At 36.5% G+C, this 22,351-nt stretch overlaps 1 protein-coding gene across 7 annotated transcripts in view; it reads left to right on the forward strand.

The window, feature by feature from the left end:
• Positions 1–22,351, forward strand: part of DMD (dystrophin) — a 991,087-nt gene that overhangs the window by 884,593 nt on the left and 84,143 nt on the right. The gene's annotated exons all lie outside the window — the stretch shown is intronic.

The raw sequence follows: 22,351 nt of genomic DNA on the forward strand, positions 1-22,351 counted from the left end.
TTGATCTTCCCTCCTCTTTTTCAGTAGGACCAAAATTTGTTGGCATAAATACCCTACGTAGGTTTTAAGTTGGAGGCTGGTGGGAGGCACAAACTTGCTTAATAGAGCAGGAAATCACTAAGAAGGAAGGTTGCTGTAAATATGTGCAAAGTTGTTGGTATGAATTTTATTCTTATGTACTTCACACTTTATAATGTGAATTTACACACTATTATGTTAATGAAATTTAGTGGGCTGTTGATGTGAGGGGGATTAACATTAACATTTCCATTCAGTAGGTAAAAGTTTTTAGAGAAATCTAAATACTTAAAACCATGATAATTCAGTCACATTCAGGTATTTTATATTTATCTCAATATCTGCTAGGAAAGTTTTTACTATTCTAACGTTTAAGTATAAAAATGCTGCTTTAGATATCTGGCTATTAAATAGCCCAGATTGCCTTTTGAATTTTATTAGGTACTTGTCTCCTGGTTTTCTTTTTCAAGATGCTTTTTCTGTCACTACTGCAGAACTACAGGAGTAGAGGAGCAAAGATACATTTCTCTGTGCTTCAATTTTAAGAAACTTAACTCCATTTTTTTGCTTAAAAGCTGTATTATTGGAGAAAATGTTGTAAAACATAATACTTCAGGTTTATGGCACCCTTCATGAAGCGTACTAAGAAAAATTGTTAGAGAGAAATGTTACAGGCATGGAATTAAAATGTGAAAGCTAGCTAGAAAATTACTCTGCTTGACATGGAATAGATGACTTAATACAAACATTTCAATTATATCACCAACATAAAACACCATGATAAGATTTTAATCATAGCCCAGAGCATTTCTGGACGGGACATGAGTGTCATACTTTGATTATAATTAGGAGACACTTTTGCAGCAGGAAATATCCCATAAGCATCTCAAATAGGTGGGACTTAAAGGGTATATAGTTGTACAAATTTATTGGGTTTGTTCCAGTATTTTAGTGGTTATGACCTGAAAATATGGAATAAAGAAATATGATAAAGACAAATAAAAAGTAATTAAATTTCAATTGAATAAAACCACTGAAATAGTAAAATAAGTTTTGTTTCCAAGTAGTATTTTCCAATCCACCATTCTGGAGGGTCTATAAGCAAAGCGATATACATTACAACATTGTAAAGAATGTGACAAAAAGCTAACAGATTCTGCTGTGTGCTGAAACACAGAAAAGCTGCACCTTCATTAGAAAATCAGGAGCTGCATGTGTCCTCCCAGATCAGTAATTTTTATCTACTCTTTCATCTTCAGTTTAACTCTGCTTAATTGCATTCAGCTTTAGGACTTCATCAATGGCAACGCTGGTAGCTGACCTCACCTACACACCTTTTACAAAACATAGAAAAAAGTTAAAGGCATTGCAAATGTGACCAGATGCAAAACCAGCAGCTGCAGTAAAGAGGATACAGCCATAGAGGAGACTGTAGATGTCCCTAAGTAAACCAGTGGATAATTTAGTTTTAGATATAAACACAAAGAGAATAACAATATGAAGTAAACTCATAGGTAAATCTTCTCTCAATTGAAAGTTCACTTGAAGGTTTAAAAATACAAATTTGGTTGGAATCTTAAGGTTAAAAAATGTGTCGTATGCACATATATGTATTCTTGTTACTCCTGGGACTACCTTTTCCCAAACAGTTAAGGAACAATTTGAAAAATATTTAAAACAAAATTCCCATCAGTGAGGCATTTTTTTAACCATGTTTGCTGAGAACCCCTGGGTAAAAAAATCATGTACTGAATTTGATAAATATGATTAAACACCTAAACTTAGAGAAGTTCTAAAGTAAGCAAGCCTACATTTATTATAGTTCTTCTTACATCTTGATTACAGTGTTGCATGTCATTAACTTGCATTTAGTTCTGTGCTTAAAAGCATCCTCTACTTCCATGTTTTCACCAGCTCCAGTCATACCGCAGTTGCCAGTTTTACTGAGCAGATTTTCTTAGTAAATTAGTTCTAATGTGAAATATTTTTGTGTATATTAATCAGCTGTTAGCTACAGCAGTCATGTTCAATTACTTTTCTGCTGCGTTTTGCTGATTCTTGACTATAAAAATGTAGTCAATGAATATTAAAAGTTTGCTTTCACAACAGTGTTGATATTTGGTGTTTTCTTTTGTAAGACAATGCTAGTTCAAGTTCATTAAAAAATCATTCTGAATATATGCAGTTTAAAATGTAAAACTAATCTCTGTAGCTGAACTATCATTCAGAGTTATTCACCAACCCATACAAATAGGGCTTTGGATTTTCTTTAAATATAAATCTCACAATTATAGTTTCAGTAGGTATAGAAAGCATGCATTTGTATTTAAGAAATTACTGCATGTTTCATATTGCCTTTGTGAAGCACAAAAGAAAAGCTGGCTCCAAGTGACAGCCATATTCTATACTTTCAGAGATGACTGAAAAGCACGTTAAACAGCTGTGTATTTTATTGGATTTAGATTACGTAATTTTCTAGAAGTATGCCTAAACTAAACTTATACCTGAATAATCTTCAATTTCAATGTGTTTGGTGTTTTTGGTGGGTTTTTCTGTGAACACTATTTAGAAATTAGCCAAAAGAAAAAAAAACGGAGGAGGACTTCTCCACCAATGACAATGACAGACCATATGGTCTGTCCATGTCAAAGGAAAGCATGTTCATCAAGCTGCTGCTGTACTACTGTGCAGCAATAGGAACTCAAGGCAAAGTGCTTGTCACAGTGAGAGAAATATTATTTAAAACCATTATTTGTTTAAAGGAGAAAAATTTCATTTGAAACTAATTTCGTTGAGGTCATAGCAAGTTTCTTGGCCAGTTACAGATAGTGTACTTCAAAACAAGTAATTGGAAGAATGACAGTTGGACATGAAGTAGCTGGATGTTAGAGAACAAGTCTATTTGCTTAAATTCTTCAGCCCCCTAGACATTAGGAGCATAACAAAATTTGTTTAGGACTTAAGATTTCTAGTGATAAACCTTTTAGGTTTATCTGCTACTTCTTTCCTTACATGGGAGTCTTTCTTCAGGACTGCCCTTTTTAAAACAAAACAAATTTCTCCTCTGACACTGTTCAATATCCAGAACATTGCCCTTCTTTTTCTTGGAATTTGTGTCTGTTTCTAGTCCATGCTTTTTTTCCTGCCCAGTCATTTCATTTCTAGCTTCTGTTCTGTGTTCTCCCTAAAACAGCTCTTAATAAGGTAACTAACAGTTTCCTGCTGTCCAATTCCAAGAATCTTTTCAGAGTTCACATTCTTCTAGGTCATTCCACCACTTTCAACAAACCATCTTGCTGCTGTCTTTTCTTGTCTTCCCTTGGCTTGTTGTCAGGCTTTGCCTTGTAATAATTTACTGCTCGCTTATTCTGCATCTTCCCCTTGCTTTCTAATGCTCCCTTTGCAGAGCTCGTCCTCTCCCTGGAAACACTCTTCCTCCAGCCCATTATCCTCTTTATTCTAGTTTCTCTTAGCACTGCTTTTAGTCTTCAGTCCCTGGGCATATCCTGGTAGAAACCCCAGCACCACTCCTTTCAGAGTTTTGTTTAGTTTAGTTATGCTGATGACTTCTAAACTTGTTAATTACAGTTTTCTCTCCTGTTTATAGCACTACCCATTAGATGGTTATTAAATCCCAAGCTCAAAAAGACCAAAACAGATGTTTTCTTCTGTTAACAGTTTCTCTGTTGACATTTCAATTATTTTACACAATGTTTTGCTGCCTCTCTTAGTTATCCTACATGCACTTTATGCCTACTTACACATTTAGTGTTGCTTGTCCTTAAGATAATTTATCTCCTTTTCCTACACCAAACAAGTACTTTCTGATTCCTGCCTAAAATAGTCATCTTCTTCTGAGAGATTTTTACCTGGTCACTATGATTAGATAGAACTAATCTCGTTCAGTCTCAGCCATTACTGGCTCATTAAAAGATGCTGTGTTCACTGTATTAACAACACACAATAACAATAGTTATGTGAAAGTTACATGAATTGTAACAGCTCAGAGTGTTTTGTTGCATGAATTATGAAATATGTGAGAAGAACTTAGAAATTGTTTGCAACACTATTGCTCTCTCCATCACTTAATTCCAGATTACAGTTTGGAGTGTGATTATTGCTTGGTTACTTACCACTGTATTAGCCTTACGGTACCTCTGCACAAAAGGCAGATACTTTTTACATTCTACCCATTCCCATGGATTAACAGAGTTTTAAGGAACAACAGAAATAGTCCTTTCTTATCCAGGTGTCTCACCTGTCTTGAAGAAGACTGAGGTGATCTAGATCCAGCAGAAGTTCCCACACCAGCAGGCTCCACTAACTTAAATCACCTCGAATTCTTTGTCCATCAGTGTTTGCAGGGGCTGACATTGTCAGAAATATCACTTTCTTACCTGGGGAGCCTGGGCACAAAACCGTAGAAAGCTAATTGTCTTGGTAATGATGTTTAGTAACAATTTTCTGTGAGACAGTTCTCTCAGATTATTTTATCTATGTTAGATTAATTCCATAAATTCTAAACCTTTGTATATTGGGAAATTATCTATCTTGGTTTACAGCTGTCAGTTTTTTAACACATATCAGCTTCATATTTGTTAATTGCTATCTGCTTCTGACTCCCTCTGAATTCCACCTAGCTGCTAAAGTTTTTCCTACTATGGAAGAGAACCTCTCTTGTCCCTTTTTGTCTTGAGATAATATACCATAGGACAAGGTACTGCAGAAATGTGAATTAATCCTGAGTCCACTGACTCCTGAGAGCAACAAGCTGCCTCAAGGCTGTCCAGCACACCAGGTACAGCTGCATTCAGCAGTAGCACATGAGCATATTGGTGTTCTCTGTAAAAATTATAGTCACATTTTCAACATAAAGCCCTTCTCTGAACACCCCTATATGAAGAGCAGGTGCTCACTGAAGAAGGTCTTTGATTAGAATGATGTTCACTGGTCATCTAGTTACTTCTGCACATAACAAACAGCAAGGGGAAAATGAGTTCTCAGTTGAATCACTGGCAGAAAAACTTACACTTAAAAGCAGACTCAGTAAACACAACCGTTCTCAGTCAAATCTGTATTTTTTGCACAATTTTGTACAATACCGTGAAATTCCAGCTGTCCTGAGTGCAGAGCTGTATGCAAGTACAGAGGCTTGCACAATAGCCAACAATTCAAGGGCAAAATTGGCCAGGCTGTTTTAAAACAGCACTAAAGCATACCAATAGACTGAGAGTGGAGTTCCTGCTGGTGCTGCTGGAAGAAAGTTTGACCAATCATTAAACCACAGTCTATCATGAATGAGAATTTAGGAAAATGTTTTAGCGGCTATTCATCCTCACGCTAGTCCCCATTTCCAGCAATCTCACACTGAACCAGTGACGTAGCATAAAGGTAAATCAAGTTCTTACACCAGCTCAGCTCTTCACAAGAGAAGGCAAGTTTCCTTTCTGTTAATGAAGCATGTGACACAATGGATCTCAACTCTAAATTAGATTCTCTAAGTGGTGCTACAATGGAGATATTTAATAATAACAATTAGTCCATATAATGTACTCTCAGCAGCTGCCTGTGATGCTTTTCATTGCAGTATTCTTTCCTCACTGCAGTCAGTACTACTGAAATGCCATTAGCAACATAGCACCTACTTTATATGCTCAGACGTTTCTCCAAAATTAGAAATGGTAGTTGCAAGGTTTTTCCTTTCTCATGAAAGATGTATGCTCATGATTTGCAAGGGCTTGGTGCATTACAAAACATATTACCACTACTATCTATGCAAGTTTTTTTTAAACATCATCTACTTGCCTCAGCACTTGCCAATTAACCAGTCACAGCAATACCCCACCAACTTAAACCAGAACCATATCCCAGCACCCACTCAATTTATTGTCCTCAATTTGTACTTTTAAATTCTTCGAAAACACAAACTCTGTTTTCCAAATCCTACCTGCTTTTCTGAGCAGGTGTTTCTCTGAAAAATATTTTACTTTTACTGGCAGCATTGGCACTTGCATTTCCCTGTTCCTGGAATCGGTGCTCCTTCAGCATGGCTCAGTCACAGTTCTAAGCTCTGCTGTACCTTTTCTATTACTGTCAGAAACTTCTTTATTCCACCTTGGTATTAAAAGAAGAGCCTGCTTTCAACTTTGAGTCAAGCTACGGTCGTATTATTCTAAAGCTTCCTTTTGAAAAAAAAAATTAGAACAAAGTCCCTATCAGAGGTAATTAATTTTGACAGTGTGGGCTTTGTAGCAATTCACAAACCTGTACTTTGTGCATCAGCATTCCTTATTATTCTAATTAAAGTGGAACATTGTGCCCTCGCCAGTCATTAATGGGTTTTCATTTTGTAAATGACATTTGCAAAAGTTAAAACGGGCAGTTCATATGAAGTCCACAGGCAAGAGCGTTAAAATTAGCATCACCATAGCAACAGTCTTCCATCATTAGTATTCAGGGCAACAGCAAATGTTTTGTTGTGCTTTTGTTTCCAAAAAAAGATTTTTCTTCACTTGTCATTCATAAATAGAAAAGGCTCAAACTCATATATTTCAAGTAAAATTATTATATTCATTTGGATGTCGCTGTTCTAGAATTTCCCAAATTTTTTTGAGGTATTTATTTTTCAGGGCAGAGGTTGAATTTCACAATCTCTACAGCTGTGCATGTCTAACCTCCTGAGCGACATTTATTCATTGCCAGCCTGCTGCTCAATGGTACAGTTTCATATAAAGTCTGTCACTTCTCCTCAAGGATCTGTACCAAGTAATGGATTCTGCTGAGACTCTGCAAAAGATGTGTGCACAGAGAAACACGGTCAGTCCCCCCACAAGTGGAGTGTGCTCAGTGCTGGATTTGTTGGTTACATGACGTTATTTATATATCAGTTTTCTTCCCTCTCAGGAATTAAAATATAAGTGCATACATCACCTCTAGTGAAACAATATTCAAATACCATCTCATCTTGCACATTTTAGAATTAAGGACAAAAAAAAAATGGATGCTCCTCATCCATGAGAGAAACCAAGGTAGATTATGAGCGTACTCCAGTATCCTTTATTGGAAGAGGTGGTGCTGGCTACTGTTTTTTCTCAAAGCTTAAAGAGGACTTAGTTGTCTGGAAGCACGTTGCAGCAATATTTTGCAGTTTGAGAAACAGTTTAGCATTGCACCTCCTAAATGCACCCTGAGGCATCCTGTTCACATAGGCCTTGTTCAAAGAAAAGCATGCCATGGATACAGGAGACTCAATAGTTGTCCTCTAAAGCCAAATATTTTGTGTGCAGGCAGAAAGGGGTTAAGAAAAAAAAAGCAAGAGGGAAGACGTTGAGGGAAGTAGATGATGAACAGGGTGAGGTCAGTAGGACTACTGTTTTACTTTGCAGTATCCTGGCTTTCATTAACGAGCACAGACCAGAAGTAACTAAATGTTCTCTAGCATTATGTCTCTGGGTTTTAATTTGGCACATGAAGGTTCCTTCTTTCCTCTTCATCTTTTTAAAATACTTCACTTTGCATAATTTTGCAGAGAAGAGTCTTTAACGAGTAAACACACTTTAATGCATTGGAAAAGCTGGGGGTATTATCCATTTCAGGAAAGATATTCCTGTATTTGAATAAATGGGGTACATTTTCATACAGAGATTACCTTGCTCATACTCACCATTGTAGTACTGATTAATTTTTCAGCTAGTGAGACCTGCAGAATTGGAAAACCCTTAAAAATGGTGAATACTTATATACCTGAGGAAAAGCGCTCTCAGGTTAACTAAAAACTATCCATGTGGGTTGACATTTGGTGTTTAGCTCTTGGATGGTTTTAACACAGAAGGGAATTGCAGTAACTGAGGTTCTAAAAACATCTACACATAGGTTTATGTATTCAACCACTTATTTTCTTTCTTTTACAGAAGCACCTTTTTGCTAGCCCAAGTTCATTTTCCCCCTATGCTGATTCACTCCACTTTTTTCCTTTTTTTGTGGCTTGTCAGATGCTTTCTGGGAGATTCAGCATGCTAAAGCAGTTCCTTTTCTCTCTTTTAGACTTCCATATCCTACTGCAGTGAGTATACTTACTGAACTGTAATATTTTGCACAATTTTACCATTTGATCTTCACAGATAAATTCAGTGAAGTGTAGCATCATAAAAACTGAATAATTTTCACTGAATCCAGAATGCAATCTTCATTTAACTAAAAGATTTTGTGCCTAGCATTCCATCTAAGGAAGCTTCTTAAGTTCAGTACTAGTTTCTTGCAACGCTGAATCTTATAATCATCAATTAAATAACTTATCTTTTTTAGAATCAGCTTTGGAGATCTTTTTAGATTATTAGCTCTTCACAATAATTAAACTATAACATCATTAGAAAGATTTACCTAAATTGCAAGGGTTTATAGCCTTGTTTATTGGAATAATGATAGGCAGAGAGGAAGGATCAGTGACAGATTATTATTTTCCATTCCAGACTCCATTCAGTCACAGACAGATCCTTGAGCAGTGGTGTGGCAAATGAGAGGAAATTGCCAGTTTCTTATTTATCCAAAATGGGTAAATGCTGTGTTTCCCCAAATATATGTATGTATACTTTCTACTTAGGCATGTCCTTGAAAAAGCTACTGAAGCTGTTCTTCATTAAAGATGTTTCTGAATTTGGTCTAGAAATACAGAAGGAGATGCACCTCTGTGAATACAGATTTCAGATCTGCCATGCTAGTTGCAGATTTCCCTTCTAAAAAGTAAACTTAGAAGCAGAAGTAAGCAAATGAACTATTCTCAACTTTCTAATATATTATTCTTCTTTAAAATCATACCCAGCTTAAACCTGTAGACGCCCTCGAGAGTGGAAATAAATGCCTTGCAGCTGTTTTCCTGAGTGTAACAGACTGTATTTTGTAGCTAGAAATGTCAATGATTACAGGAATAAAAAATAAAAACCAAGAGTTAGAACTACTAAACCAAAACCACATTTTTATTTCTCATCTATAAAGTTTTAGTGCAAGTAATTGGGAATAGAGGCATCTTGAAATTTTACTTCAGTGTTTAGAAAGAAATTTCTTCCAGATTTCTGCCAGCGAGAGCTTTTTAGCCAGTAGGACCCAGTTACTGAAAACCATATTTTATCTCTGGTACTTCCGATTACTTTAAGTATCACCTGAAAATTAGAGGTTAAAAAACTGATTCCCAAAGATCCCTTACTGATGAGCTCACCACCATTTCCAAATACTGGTTTGAACTTCTGAAACTGAAATGAGCTATTTCGATATAAACCACCATGAGATTATCTTTCGGGACATAGGAGAAATCGCCTTGTTAGTTTTTATTAATTACTGCCTGTTAATGGAAGTGCTTATGCTTTTAATACTTTTGTAATATTGGCAAACAATTAGAACAGCAGACAGCATTCTGTATCTTCATGTTTGACAAATATTTTCTCCTGCATATCTTCATTCCTCTGGTTTTCCACTATTTTAATTGTGCTATGGCACAAAAGCAAAACCTTACTATTATGGTCATTACATGTTAAAGCTTGCTTTCATATGCTATTATTTCTTCTCCTGTTTTCACTTTTAGTGAGGAATAAATATTTCATCACACTCTAACAATCTTGAAGTGAGCAGAAGAACCTACAGAGGGACTCCCAGGTTATGGTGGGAGCAGTTTAGGTTCCAGTCAGACTTGGTGCCAGAAGTTTGCAAATCAAATTTAAGTTCTGTGTTTAAAGCAGATTGCATGGATTGAGAGATATGTTCATTGATTTTTTTCAGCAAAGCTTCTTCTTCTTTTTAGTAGGGTAAAAGGGATCAGAATCTGGCTCTCAGCAGTTCCTCTCATGTATCATGTTTTTTCACATCAGTGCCCAAAATATTGTGAAATAAACATTTGCCACTGGCAAAACACAAATCTGTATCTGTACAGCTTTCTCTTGAGAAAATCAAGCGCAAAACCCTCAGCGCTGCTTTGCTCTGGGGCATTTGCTCACTATTCTAGAAATAAGGAGTGGAAAAGGCTCTGTCAGTGTGAATCCTTTATCAAACTTGCCTGCACCCACATTGTGCGGTCTTGCAATGATCCTGTCTGGTTTGAATTGAGTCAGCTGATGGGGCTCCTTTCTCCTGTGTCAGTCCTGACACTGGTTTTGGTCAGTGACATGTATTTGTAACACCCAGAGACCTCCCAAACAATTCTTATTTTGGTACCCCTGGTTTTTAAAGTACTTTGTAACTTTTTTCCCCAGTTTTATAAATTGAAATTAAGTTTCCACCTACTTTAAAGAGATCTTTCTGACTCCTACTCACTCTTCCGTTTTCTTGCCAATATGCATTAAGTTTATCTCCTACAAATAGTCATTTACAGTTCTGAGAGCCCAGTGGTGCTCTGACATCTCCAGACTGAAGTTATGCTCATCTGTTTAGCCAGTTCTGCAGCGAATTTCAAGGACAATGACAAAGTTTGTCACTGCTTTGCCTTGCCTTGTTACATCTTGCAGATTTTCAGCTTTCCTCAATCCACTCTTTATTAGATCCTCCCAATAACTTAGAAATTTATAGCCATGCATTTTCCTTAAATCACAGCTGTTCTGTTCTTTGTGAAGAGGTTAGACAAAAGAGACAACCAACCAAAAAAAAAACCGCTAGAAAACTGCCTCCTGCCTCATTGTCTAGACTTGAGATTGCTTGCCACAATCTTTCTTCTCTGAGCTCAGCCTGCTGCAAGGCTCAGCACTCTCCAAAACCACAGCTCAAATATATTCTAATTTTATACTACTCAGGTCTTTTTACCACTATCTTAAAGTGATGTGCCTCAAGTAAGAGCATTTGCCTGCATTTTTTTGTTTGTTTGTTTCAGAAACATTCCTGAATTATACAGAATATCCTTTTTGTATTAACTAAGAAAGTAGCATATGTGCTGGTGAATAATGAGTAAACCTCTTCAGCAAAATAAGAATAATTTGTGGGTTTTTTTCAATGTAAGCCATTCATAAGTGTAATCTGTACTGACAACCTTTAACACAAATTCACCTCACAGACTTCCATTGCAAGTGAGACCAAACAGGTGGCAACCCCCAATCAGTGCCTTGTTATCACTGAGAAGCTTTGATCTACCTGATGTATAATAAATAAGATTCTGCATTTTAAGCATCTTGCTGCTTTCATATCACTTGTGTTGCAAGTTCTTATTTACAAAAACTCATCCTGACTTTGTTGATATTTTTTTTATTAGATTTTTTTTGATCATTTATTTATTTCAGCATACCTACCAGTAGCCAGATGATACAGCAGCTGGAAGTTATTATACTATATATCCACCACTTCCCTATCCACCTTTGTCCTGTTCCAATGCCTACAGAAGATGTAACCATTTTTCTTTTAACTCTACACCATGTAAGAGGCTGACCAGATGATCCTTTTAGGTTAAGATATTGGCTGACAGAAAATGCAGTTAGGCCTAAACTTTGCCTTGTTTTTCACATGTACTCCTCACTATAAAGCTGCATTATGCCTTTATGCTCTAGTAAAGATTAGAGCAAGACTCTTTTTTTTTTTTACCAATGAAATAAACTTGAAAGGCTCCTCAATAATAGCATTCTCAATTCTGCTGTTACATGTATATAACAATCTAAGGTTGATGTTGTAGTTTTCTTAACATTTTAGTACTCATACTACCATTCAAATTCCCCATACTTACTTGTGGCCAGTGTGATTGTTTCAAGATAGGGAGGTTCTGAGCAAACCATTTCTATTAAAAAGACAGTATTAAGACAATTATATTTACATAATATATAAGAATATAAAATCATAGGATAGTGTTGCATTGCTTATGATTAGGGATTCTTTTTACTCACTGAAATCCAGTGCTAAATTTCTCACCAAACTATGTAATGTCAAACTTAGCACTTTCTTAAATGTTGAGTTAGAAAAAGGAAAGCTTTACAACAGACAATTAAATTGTGCTCTAAAGGGTATTTTAAATTATCCTCATAATTCCAAATTATACAAAAAACAAAGTAGAGAAAATATAATTTCAGCACAATGACCTAAGTAAGAAAATAAGAACTCTCTTTTTTGATGTTGGAGTTGTTGGCTGGAACTGATTTATATAAACTGTGCCCATCTAGGAACAAGTGAAAAAAATTTAAAATCCATCAAATTGTTTTAAGTGAGAGAAAGGAATAGCCTGTCAATGTGAGAACAGCATGTACTCACTAAGGAATGCAGCCAAAATTTTGTTTGGAAGTAAAATTCAGCTCAGTTTGTAGAATGCAATGCACTAAAAGGGTTAGAGCATCGTCATTACACACTGTGCTTTTGCAGCTTACAAACTTGGCAAGATGCAGAAGTGTATGTGCAGAGGAGTCCAAGGAGGAATGAGTATTCTTCTATGTCCTGCCTTTTACCACTTTCTTGCAGAAATTGCTGCCTAAACCATTGCTTTGTATGTAATGAAACGCTAAGAAAGAAATGCTGGTATGCATTGGAAGTGCTTCCTCAGTTCATTAATTCTGTGCCAGCTTACAAAATAATAGTTGGTTTTCATAGAAAATTTGTCTGCTGCAAACTTTGGAAATTACATGTGGAGCATTCAGCATTTATGGCTGTTCTTCCTTGGTAGTGATTGGTTTTGTCAAATTCATTGCTTTCTGGACAGAAAAAATGCTTAAAAATAATTAGTTTGGTTACCAACTGATTTCTTTGGTAAGTTCATCACAAAAGCTTGAGGATCTAGCACAGCACAGAACTTGTGACTGTATTGCACGGCATTAAAATCACAGGAATTTGAGCTGATCTAGAACTCTCCTGGCTAGTAGGGAGATGTTTTAGCCATTTATTGTGATGGATTTATTCTGCAGGGACAGGCCCAACTAGTTTCAAAAAGGTACCATGGCTGTTTCAGCAGTTCAGCTGCATCCAACTCCCACATTAGGTCAAATAATTTGAAATAATATATATTTATATAGATATTTTAAATCAAAGCACATATATATGCCTTGAGTTCACAGGAGCACTAAGTAGCAAGTAGAGGAGTACCATGACCAGTCTGCTGTAGAACCATTCACCTCTCAGCAATAAGAACAAGGGTCACTGTGTGAAATTTGGGCCAAGAAACAACTATTATTGTCAGGGCAGACACACGTAGCAGTGCCACGGTAACATGTCACTAGAAAGTTCAAATAACTAAAATATTGTCACATTTGAAGAGTTGCTCTCTCTTGGCTATTCCATAAACTAAATCATTTAATTAAATGGCAGCATAGATGTAATCACACTGGCCTCGTTTTCTCCAGATTGTGAGCAAGTTTCATGTACAATGTTGACGTGGAAATAAAGCAGTCACTTTTGTCATCTCTGATCCAACATAGTGTATTGTCACCACCAAATGATCATTTTCATTGCATAAAATCCCCTTTAAAAATTTAATTTTTTTAAATTTTAAAGCTCAGTGAAGTATAATGTTTACAATGAAAACTATCAGAAAGATTATAATAATATGGCATAAAGGAAAAAAATATCTTTATTTGTTTGGGGAATGGAAGACTTCTAATGATGATATCTTAGTAACAAACAAGAAATAAGTTTCTTTGCTTTGTTTCCTAAATTGTAATTCTTAGAGTAAATCCAAATGAATGCTCAAGATGGAAAGCTGCTAAAAATAAAACTCTCCAAAGGTTTTAGTTCAGTATTAAATACACTATTTTGAATAAAAACAGTGGATTAAATGGGGTCTTATCCTCTACTCTCTGCTTAGGTTCTATTTGGCAGAATTCTTAGTCTGTCAGCTTCTGCAAATCTTTGCAAAATTATTTTTATCCTTAGTAAATTATTTGCTCTGTTAGCTACCCTAAAAACAGAATAAATTGTCTGGGACATGGGTGGAAGGATAATAATTTGAGAAATAATAATACTAGAATTTTAAGAATGAGAATGAAGAGCAACTGCAGCAACAAAACTGTGGAAAAGTTACAGTTTTTATTAGTATTCAGAAATGAAAAGAGATTAATTTCTGAATACTGATAAAATTTCTAATGTCCATAAGCAAAAATAAGTTTTATTGCTAAAGTACAAAAGTATTTCAAAATCATATATTTTAACTTTGTTTTTATTTAAAAGATATGGTTGAAGTTCTTTTTTATTATTATTTTCTCTTACCTGATGCATATTAGTATAACGACATTACCTGAAGGGGTGATAATTATTTGCAAAATGACATTTGATTCTAAAATTGGCAACCACAAACCAGAGCTGTTGATAGTAATTTGAGGAAAATTATTTACCTTAAGAGAAGAATAATAATTTAAAACAACACTTTATTTTTTCTTTATATGACAGACTGGTTTTATTTTGGGATTAAGGATTAATGCTCGAACACTTGTAATGCTTTCTGAGACAGGAGATGTGAGTTTAGATGATCCTTCTTTCTAACTTTAATGACAGTCAGAAAATCATCTTCCACACAGTGTGTGTTATCTATGTTATCTATGTCTATTAAATTTATGCCGGTATAAAATACCAAGTTCTGGACACTATTAAATAAACAAATGGCTTGGTTGCTGTGCATGCTCTGCATTTGTAGTGTACCATGTAGATATAGAGAAATCTTGCTTGAATTTAAAACCTTCTTTTTTTTTTTTCTGAAAGGAAAGTGAAAAGAACTGTGCGATGTTTCTTAGGATTAATAATATGGAGTTAGTTATTTTGAATTTTTCAAATAATCTAGCATTCCATGTCATGCAGTGTGGGAGATGATAAAGATGGGTAACTTCTAGCAATAAGAATTTTCTCTTTAAGTTTGGACTATTTTAGAAAAAGCTGAAGATTTTGATATGCTAGAATTTGCAGCTTGACATTTCTGATAATGTGTTCAAGGGAGTCAGATGTAGCAGCAGGAGTCTAAGAATGTCAATATGGACCATAACCAATGTTTAAATCCTTAATATTTTAGGGCTGTATGGGTTGTTCAGGATTTAGTTTGCACCTTTAAAAGTAATTTCCTAAAGAAGCAGCAAATAGTTCAAAATACAAATATGGAAAATGTTCGTTTAGTTCAATGTGGAAAAATGCTCAGTATAGAAAGAAAAAAATTATTTTGGCTGATTTTGAGCTAAACACATTCACCATTGTTCTTGATTTAGTAATGGAGTATGGCAGGTCCTGAAAGTCATCTGTGTACCTTTGATCATAAATGTCAAGGCTCTTTGGCTTGGGCAGACAAGGCATCTCTGATTTTCATTGCAAATTTTTTCACAGTGAATTTGGATGTGTTGCGAGAAACCTAATTTTGCAGGTTTATTCTTTCACTTAAGAGATTCCATTTTCTGTTTAATAATTGAGATCAGAAAACTGAATGAAGGTGTGCCAGTAGAATTGCAAGCTATTTGAAGCCTTGTTCAGATGTACCATGAGTCGTTTGGCTCAATTCTAACATATGAAATACTGAAAGTGTACTTAGACATTGAGTTCTACTAAATGCATTCCCATTATTAGACTTAGACAAGCATGAAGTTTAAACTGTGCAATATAGTTTAGCAGCACTTTTTTTCTATCAGGGAGCACCCACAGGATTCTTCCCTGAATTAACTGCCAGCTACTGTGCCCGAGACAGTAGGAGCTACACAAAGATACCTAAATGTAAAAGCTGGGAGGACTACTTTGTAGGAAGAACCGTATTAAGGTTCAGTAAATGGAAGGTGCAGAAGCTGTCTGGAATTATGTGGATCATGTGCCAAAGTGTAAATGCTTGAAGTTGCCACAGGAGATTTGAATGAAATCCTTTGCATGAATGAAATCCACTTAGCTAAGAAATAATTTTTATCTTACCTCAAAATTCCTTTGTATCCCTCTTTACTGAAGTATTTAAGTGCTAACATACATTTAGATTCAATTAGGATAAAATGGTATCTGTGCCCTAGGACATGGTACCATGGTAGCTGATACTGATTCATGTGTCTCTGGAAGCAGTAGTTAATGTAGGCATCTGTATGCCTGTATTTGTTTCAAATGACTCTATATATAAACACTAATTTTCACTCTTTGGCATGGACAAGATGAGACTAGTGCCACTTGCCATTAAAGGGCACTGCCAGAGCTGTATGAACAACTGTCTCATTTTCTAGCCAAAGTTAAGCACATTTTTCATAGGATACTGTTTAGAAATGAAATAAAAAGTTTTGATTTCAGAAATGGCAGATGAGAAACTTTTCCTTTCCAGAATTCTTTTCTTGATGACCTCAGATTGGGAGTAGTTGCACAACCCTAAACCTGAAGCTGCATTTCTATGCAAATAAATGATGAGAAATGTCACCTGGATCAGATGAAGGAGTTAGCCTGGACAGAATTACTGGTGAGGCCAGTTAGGTGTAGCTGCTCCCTCCTGCCGTTAACCTCTCTCGGAAGATTCTACCCCCAGTTGCAGTGCTCCGCTTCCTGGATCCCCACATACGTCATTTAGGAAGAGAGGGCAAAGCAATCTTGCCATGCAGAAAGACTAAGCTTTGCTCATGTTACACCAGGAGGGAAGCTAAAGACTCTCTAGTTTGGAATCTATATCAATGTGTTTACCAATGATTTACCAGGAAGGGAGAACCATCCCTTTCCCACATCAGGGCTCTGCATGGTCCAGTCCAGGGAAAAGGTTAGGAATACGACCTCAAAATGATACTTACTGAGGTCAATGGCCTCGACATCTTTGGGAAGATAATGAAAAAGCCTAGTGTGTATATAAAAGTAGGCAGGGCCTCTTGTGTTTGAATTACATATTATGTTATGTATGGTATATTATAATCATTGAGGAAACAGCATGATATGTATGACAGGTTCAACCTATATTTCAAATCAACAAAAACTACAACTTCCTGTGAGAACACAGCAAAGCACCCATTGCTGAAATGCAGGCAGAATATAGACAGCAAAAAATGAATACATTACTTCAAAGGTTTGAAGTCTGCCTAGCTAGTGGCCTGACTGGGAATTTGCATATAGCTGTCATAAAATGGAAGAGATTTCATTGTTCTCTTCGTTTACTACATAGGTGCAGCCTTACCATTGGAATATCCCAGGATGTCATCTCCTAGCATGATCTTAGTGGCTTTTTTTTCCCAAATGAGTATTTTCTCTCCTAGGTAATATTTGCATCAAGACATTTTGAAAAAGTTTCCTCAATGAAAGAAAAAAAAATTCTTTGTATTACATTAGTCACAAAACATAGATTTAATAGTCTCAAAACTGCGTATATTATGGAATGCAACCAAAAAATAAATTAGCAAAAAAAAAAAAAGAAGGCATGCTTCTCCTTTGATGCCTGTGGAAGCCTTTGGAAGAGGTGGCTGCTTGTTAGGGACCAGGAATGGATGGTGACTAGTAGCTAGCATCAGGTTTTCTGGGCCTGAGTGAAGTAGGACTGCAAGAGACAGAGTTTCTTGCTATTGAGATCTGTGCATTGATAGGAAACAGTGGAGAAGTTAATGATTTTGGAAGCCAGCTTTTGTGTTTGCAACACATAATTTTATGCATGGAAAAAAAGATTTTGAGGTGAAAAGAGAGTCGGTGAGTGAGAGAGTTTATCAAATCCTGCTTATTTTAATCCCCCCAGGAGGCAAAACAATCATTTATTTCCAACTGGGCATGCAAAGAAAAGAAAGAAACGGAGTTTGCTTTTGCTGCTTTGTTTAATTTGTCCTTATTACTCTGCATTTTTTCTCAGTCTTACTCCTTGATACGATAACCATTCATTTTGCCACTACAGAGTCCTCAAACCAAGAATTTACTACGGTATAATTATTATTTTTCAGGTCTTTTTTGTGTATCGTAAAGATCAGAAAGCAGTTATGCTTGACCTAAGTTTTTGGCTGGTAGATTTCAAGTCTTCTTTTTTTATATATATATATAATTTTCTCTTTTTCCCTGTTAGTTTTCCAAAAGCCTTCAGTGGGCGTTTTACTACTTTTAGTTTTCTAGCATTATGTCAACACTTTGCTTCTTGATCTCCTATTCTTGAGACTATTCACACTGCAGTTCATCTCCATCCCAGAAGAGCAAGGGTTACTTCTCTCTTAATTTCCTTTATTTGTTGTGGTTTCTCATGGAAGGGAGAAAAGAGATTTCGATATTTTCAGGTGCTCACCTGAAGAGCTCATAGTGGTGGTGGAACTGGGATGTGCTACCCACCACATCCACCCCATGTATGTAATCTTAATTAATCTCAGTCCCACTCAACTCCTCTTTTCAAGGTCAGATACATGGCAGTAGAAACTGAACACTCTGCTACTGCAAGGTGTTTAAATTGTCACTATCAGCTTAAAAAATAAATGTTGGCTCTCCAAATTAGCCTTTCGAAGATTTCAGCCAGATGAAATTCATACATATGTCTAATATATTCAAAATGACAGGCACCCTCTCATTCACCTTTTAGCAACAGCAGGCAATGCAGTGCAACATAAGGCACACACAGGCTGCTCCTGAGGCTCTGTGATACCCATCTTGTAGGGTGACTAAGATTTCACTTTTAATCAGGTGTCTTTACTGTAGTAAAAGCAAGTACAGCCCAAAGGAATGCAGAGTTTTTGCCACTGAGCATTCAGCAGGAACAGATGTACTCCTGTCACATGTGCCGTGTACCAATACTTTCCAGACTGGGCATTACATTGCTGTAAGCTCTGTGATATTTACTGCAGAATTAGTTTTATTAAAAAAAAAAAAAATCATCTTCCTTCTCTGTCTGTTCCAAGAACATCTCAGCGAAACATGTCAGGCAAAGTCTTGTGAGCTTCACTTGCCAGTTACCTGCAGACAATGAGCCCTGGGTAAGAAGAAGCACCAGCTCATCACCCTTCCTAAGTGACACAGGTTAGGTTTCCATCTGAACAGGGAGTGGAATGCTCCTTCCCCAACATCCCATGGTGTAAATAACTGATTATAAGTATACTGAGCTGGGAATGTTTTACTTTAATTTACAGTACAGTGTTGGGGAAAATGAATGGAGGATGTCAAAACTATTTCCTTCATTACATTTGCAGTATTTTAATTTATTTCCAGTGGTAATGTGCAAACAGGCAAAAAACTCCCCAAAACAAAACAAACCTGCTGCATTCAAGCCAGTATTCTCTTCTTGGCTCTTCTGAGAGAGCTATCAAGAAATACCCAAAACATCCTGGAGGTGTCAGCCCTTGGAGTATATTTAAGAGAGATGATCCAGGAAAGTGTCATTGTGCCATCCCAAGTGATTTTTAGTATTTATTTGTTTATACCAAGAAAAAGAAAATAGATGTAAACAGCGTAACGGATTAGCCAGCCTGACACAGGGCACCACATCTTCTTATATGCAAGGCAAGCTAATCCACTGCCCAGATAATGAGAAATGGTACAGCCACACTTACAAGGAGGGATGCACGCTTCACAGAGCTCTGGAAGCAAGGCTTAGTTAATAGGAAAGTGTTGTATCTTCACTTTCCATGACACTAAAACTAAAGGAACGTCTCTCTAGTTTTCTAACTCACAAAATGCTAAACTTAAAAGCAAACTTGTACCCTTAATGTCTGCCCCACTTTTAGGCAAGTCCCTACCCATTTCTGTGTTTGGGTTTCCATATCTGTCTGTAACGTGGAGTAATGATGCTAATCTTGTACATAAAACTTAGATTTATACTTGAACATTAATGTTTAGGAATCAATTATTTTATGTTCACATTATTTTATTTTTTTCTAATGCGCATATGTCTTTGGCTCTTTCCACATAGAAAAGAGACAACATTCTGAGAAGAAAATATTGAAAAGATCAAAAACTTTGAAAGATCAGGTTTCTTAAGTACAAAGATTCCAGTGACCATTTGGACAGCAAGCAGTGCAGTCAGGCTGCCTGCAAATCCAATTCATCTATTTCTCTTTTTTCTGGAAGAGTTTTGGGGTAATAAGACCACTTCTAAGTATTATCCCCCACTTTTTAGGCAGCTGTGATTTCCCTTTAAGCACCGGGTGCTATTAAATGTTGCAGACATAGATACCTCAACTAGATACAGTCCAGGACAGACCAATAGTTTAAAAGAAATAAACACGGTTCTTCTTCTGATTAAGGTCTCTGTGTAGGTGCACAAGTTGACTTAATAGCCCCTGCATAAGAAAAGCACCACAGGCAATTAAAATTGAGCTCAGTCTGTAATCCTGTTTTATTTTCTACAGGAAGATCACTATCTTTTATCAAATAAATGGCTTAAAATTAAGTATGGCATAAGGATTGGCTTCAGTTGCAAATGCCAAAGACAGTAACCACTTACACTGCAAACAAAATATATTTTTGTATGAAATTATTGGTAGTTTAAAAGTAATTTGAAGCAAGAGTGGTACTACGTGTGTACATTATACAGGAAAAATATAATTTTCAGGTCAATCAAAACACCTAAAAGCTTTTGTGAATTTGGAGACAACAGTCAGAACTACATGAAATAGATTTTTTTATAAAAATCAATTTATAAAGTCAATAGGCCTTAATCTGTTAATCCTTCAACATTCATGTTTTCCCCTGGATGTTCCTGAGCGACTAATAGTTTGATTTGGGAGATCAAAGGGTTAATTTGCTTTTCAATTGAGGAATGACTCAGAGTTCCCCTTTATTGTTAAAAAAAAAAAAAAAAAGTGGTGTGTGGGTGTAAGGTAGGGAAAAAAAGCCAAGAAAATGGATTCACTAATTGGGGTTTTCACCTGCTGTGAGTCTAATTGAATACAATGCTTTATTTGTAACTCAAGGAGAAAGAAGATTATGCAAAGTATGAGAAATTCAGACTGGTTTTTAAATTCTTATTACTTGGCACTATTGTATGGGAAAGAAGACCAGCGTGATAATAGCAGCATCAAGCTTCTGTTAAGGCAGACCAGGAAACTCCAGAAACAGTAAAAATTGAAGGAATGTATATGGGGGGGTGGGGGTATCAGTGCTAGATACTTCTGAGGGAAAACAAACCACTTTTGCTGTGAAATGGGGGCCTCTGGCTGCCCCTGTCCCTTTGTATGACATGGGCAGCTGCTCTCTCCTTGTTGTGAGCCCTGAGGTTCCTCCCAAGTGAGAGGCAAAACAAGACTTAGAGAAAGATTCCTCACTTCTTAAAACTTGGCTAAAGATGGGAAAATGTGAGATTGCTGATGTAACATAATTGACAGCCTTCTGCCAGTTTATTCACCTCAAAATTAAGATACTTGACGGAGCAATAGATCTAATACCAGATCCACTGAATTAAACGGAAAATTCACAAGGTAATGAGTTTTAACATAGTGATTTATGTTTACACAAAAATTAATCCTCTGTTTCCTTTCCACGTTGTGGTAGTGCTGTAGGTCCAAGGTAACTGAAAACTATGAGTTAGACCTTTTAAAACAAACTAAATCATCTGGAAACTATGAGAATTTAGTATTCAATTCCATTAATTTTTATATTTGCATTTGAGGGCCTGAGAGGTTGAACCTTGAGCATCTCACACTTTTAATGCTTCTGGAAAAAAAACACGTGGGCTCTCCTTGAACTGCTTTTTGAACTTTTCTTAAATTCAGATAACCCAGTGACCTGGAGCCTTAAGGGGAGCCCTGAATATCCTGGTACTTAGGCTAAAACCTTCCAAGTTCAGTGCCTACTGACATGTATGTAATAGGAAAGCAATCTATGGGATATTCCTGTGGTATAGAAACTATGGGTGGGATGAATTTTCTGTGCTTCTAGGCCTGCGTCTTCCCAGTGTAAAAACAGGGAGGACTTTTTGTACATTTGAAAGGTGGAGGATAGATTTAGATTACATATTAAGAAGAAATTCTTTACTGTGAGGGTGGTGTGGCACTGGCACAGCTTGCCCAGGGAAGTTGTAGATGCCCCATCCCTGGAAGCATTCCAGGCTGGACAGAGCTTTGAGCAACCTGGTCTAGTGGAAGATGTCCCTGCCCATGGCAGGGGAGATGGAACAAGACGATCTTCAAGGTCACTTCCAACCAAAACCATTCTATGATTCTGATTTGAAAGATACTTTTTATTTTTTTGGGGTGGTTTTACCAAGAAAGCACAATCTCTAAGGCTTGAAAAACTACTTGATTATGTGAAGGACTCAGTTCTTTTTGTAGCCTCATTTTAATGAATAAAGGACATAGATGTACAATATGCATGAATGGAGACTGGCCACACTGATTTGAAGTGCCTGTGACACTGAGAGGAGATTGTTGGCTTTCCTTTGTGTAATGCATATTACATATTAATCTTCGTTCGCGAAGCCTAGCCATGATGATGATTACATATTAATGCAAAGAAACATCACAACAGTAACTCGGCGTGAGCAGAACTATTTCTTCTGCTCTGGCTGACCAGGAGG

Source organism: Manacus vitellinus, unplaced genomic scaffold (genome assembly GCF_001715985.3).
Source record: "Manacus vitellinus isolate BGI_N305 unplaced genomic scaffold, ASM171598v3 scaffold_7_pilon, whole genome shotgun sequence".
NCBI lineage: Eukaryota > Metazoa > Chordata > Aves > Passeriformes > Pipridae > Manacus > Manacus vitellinus.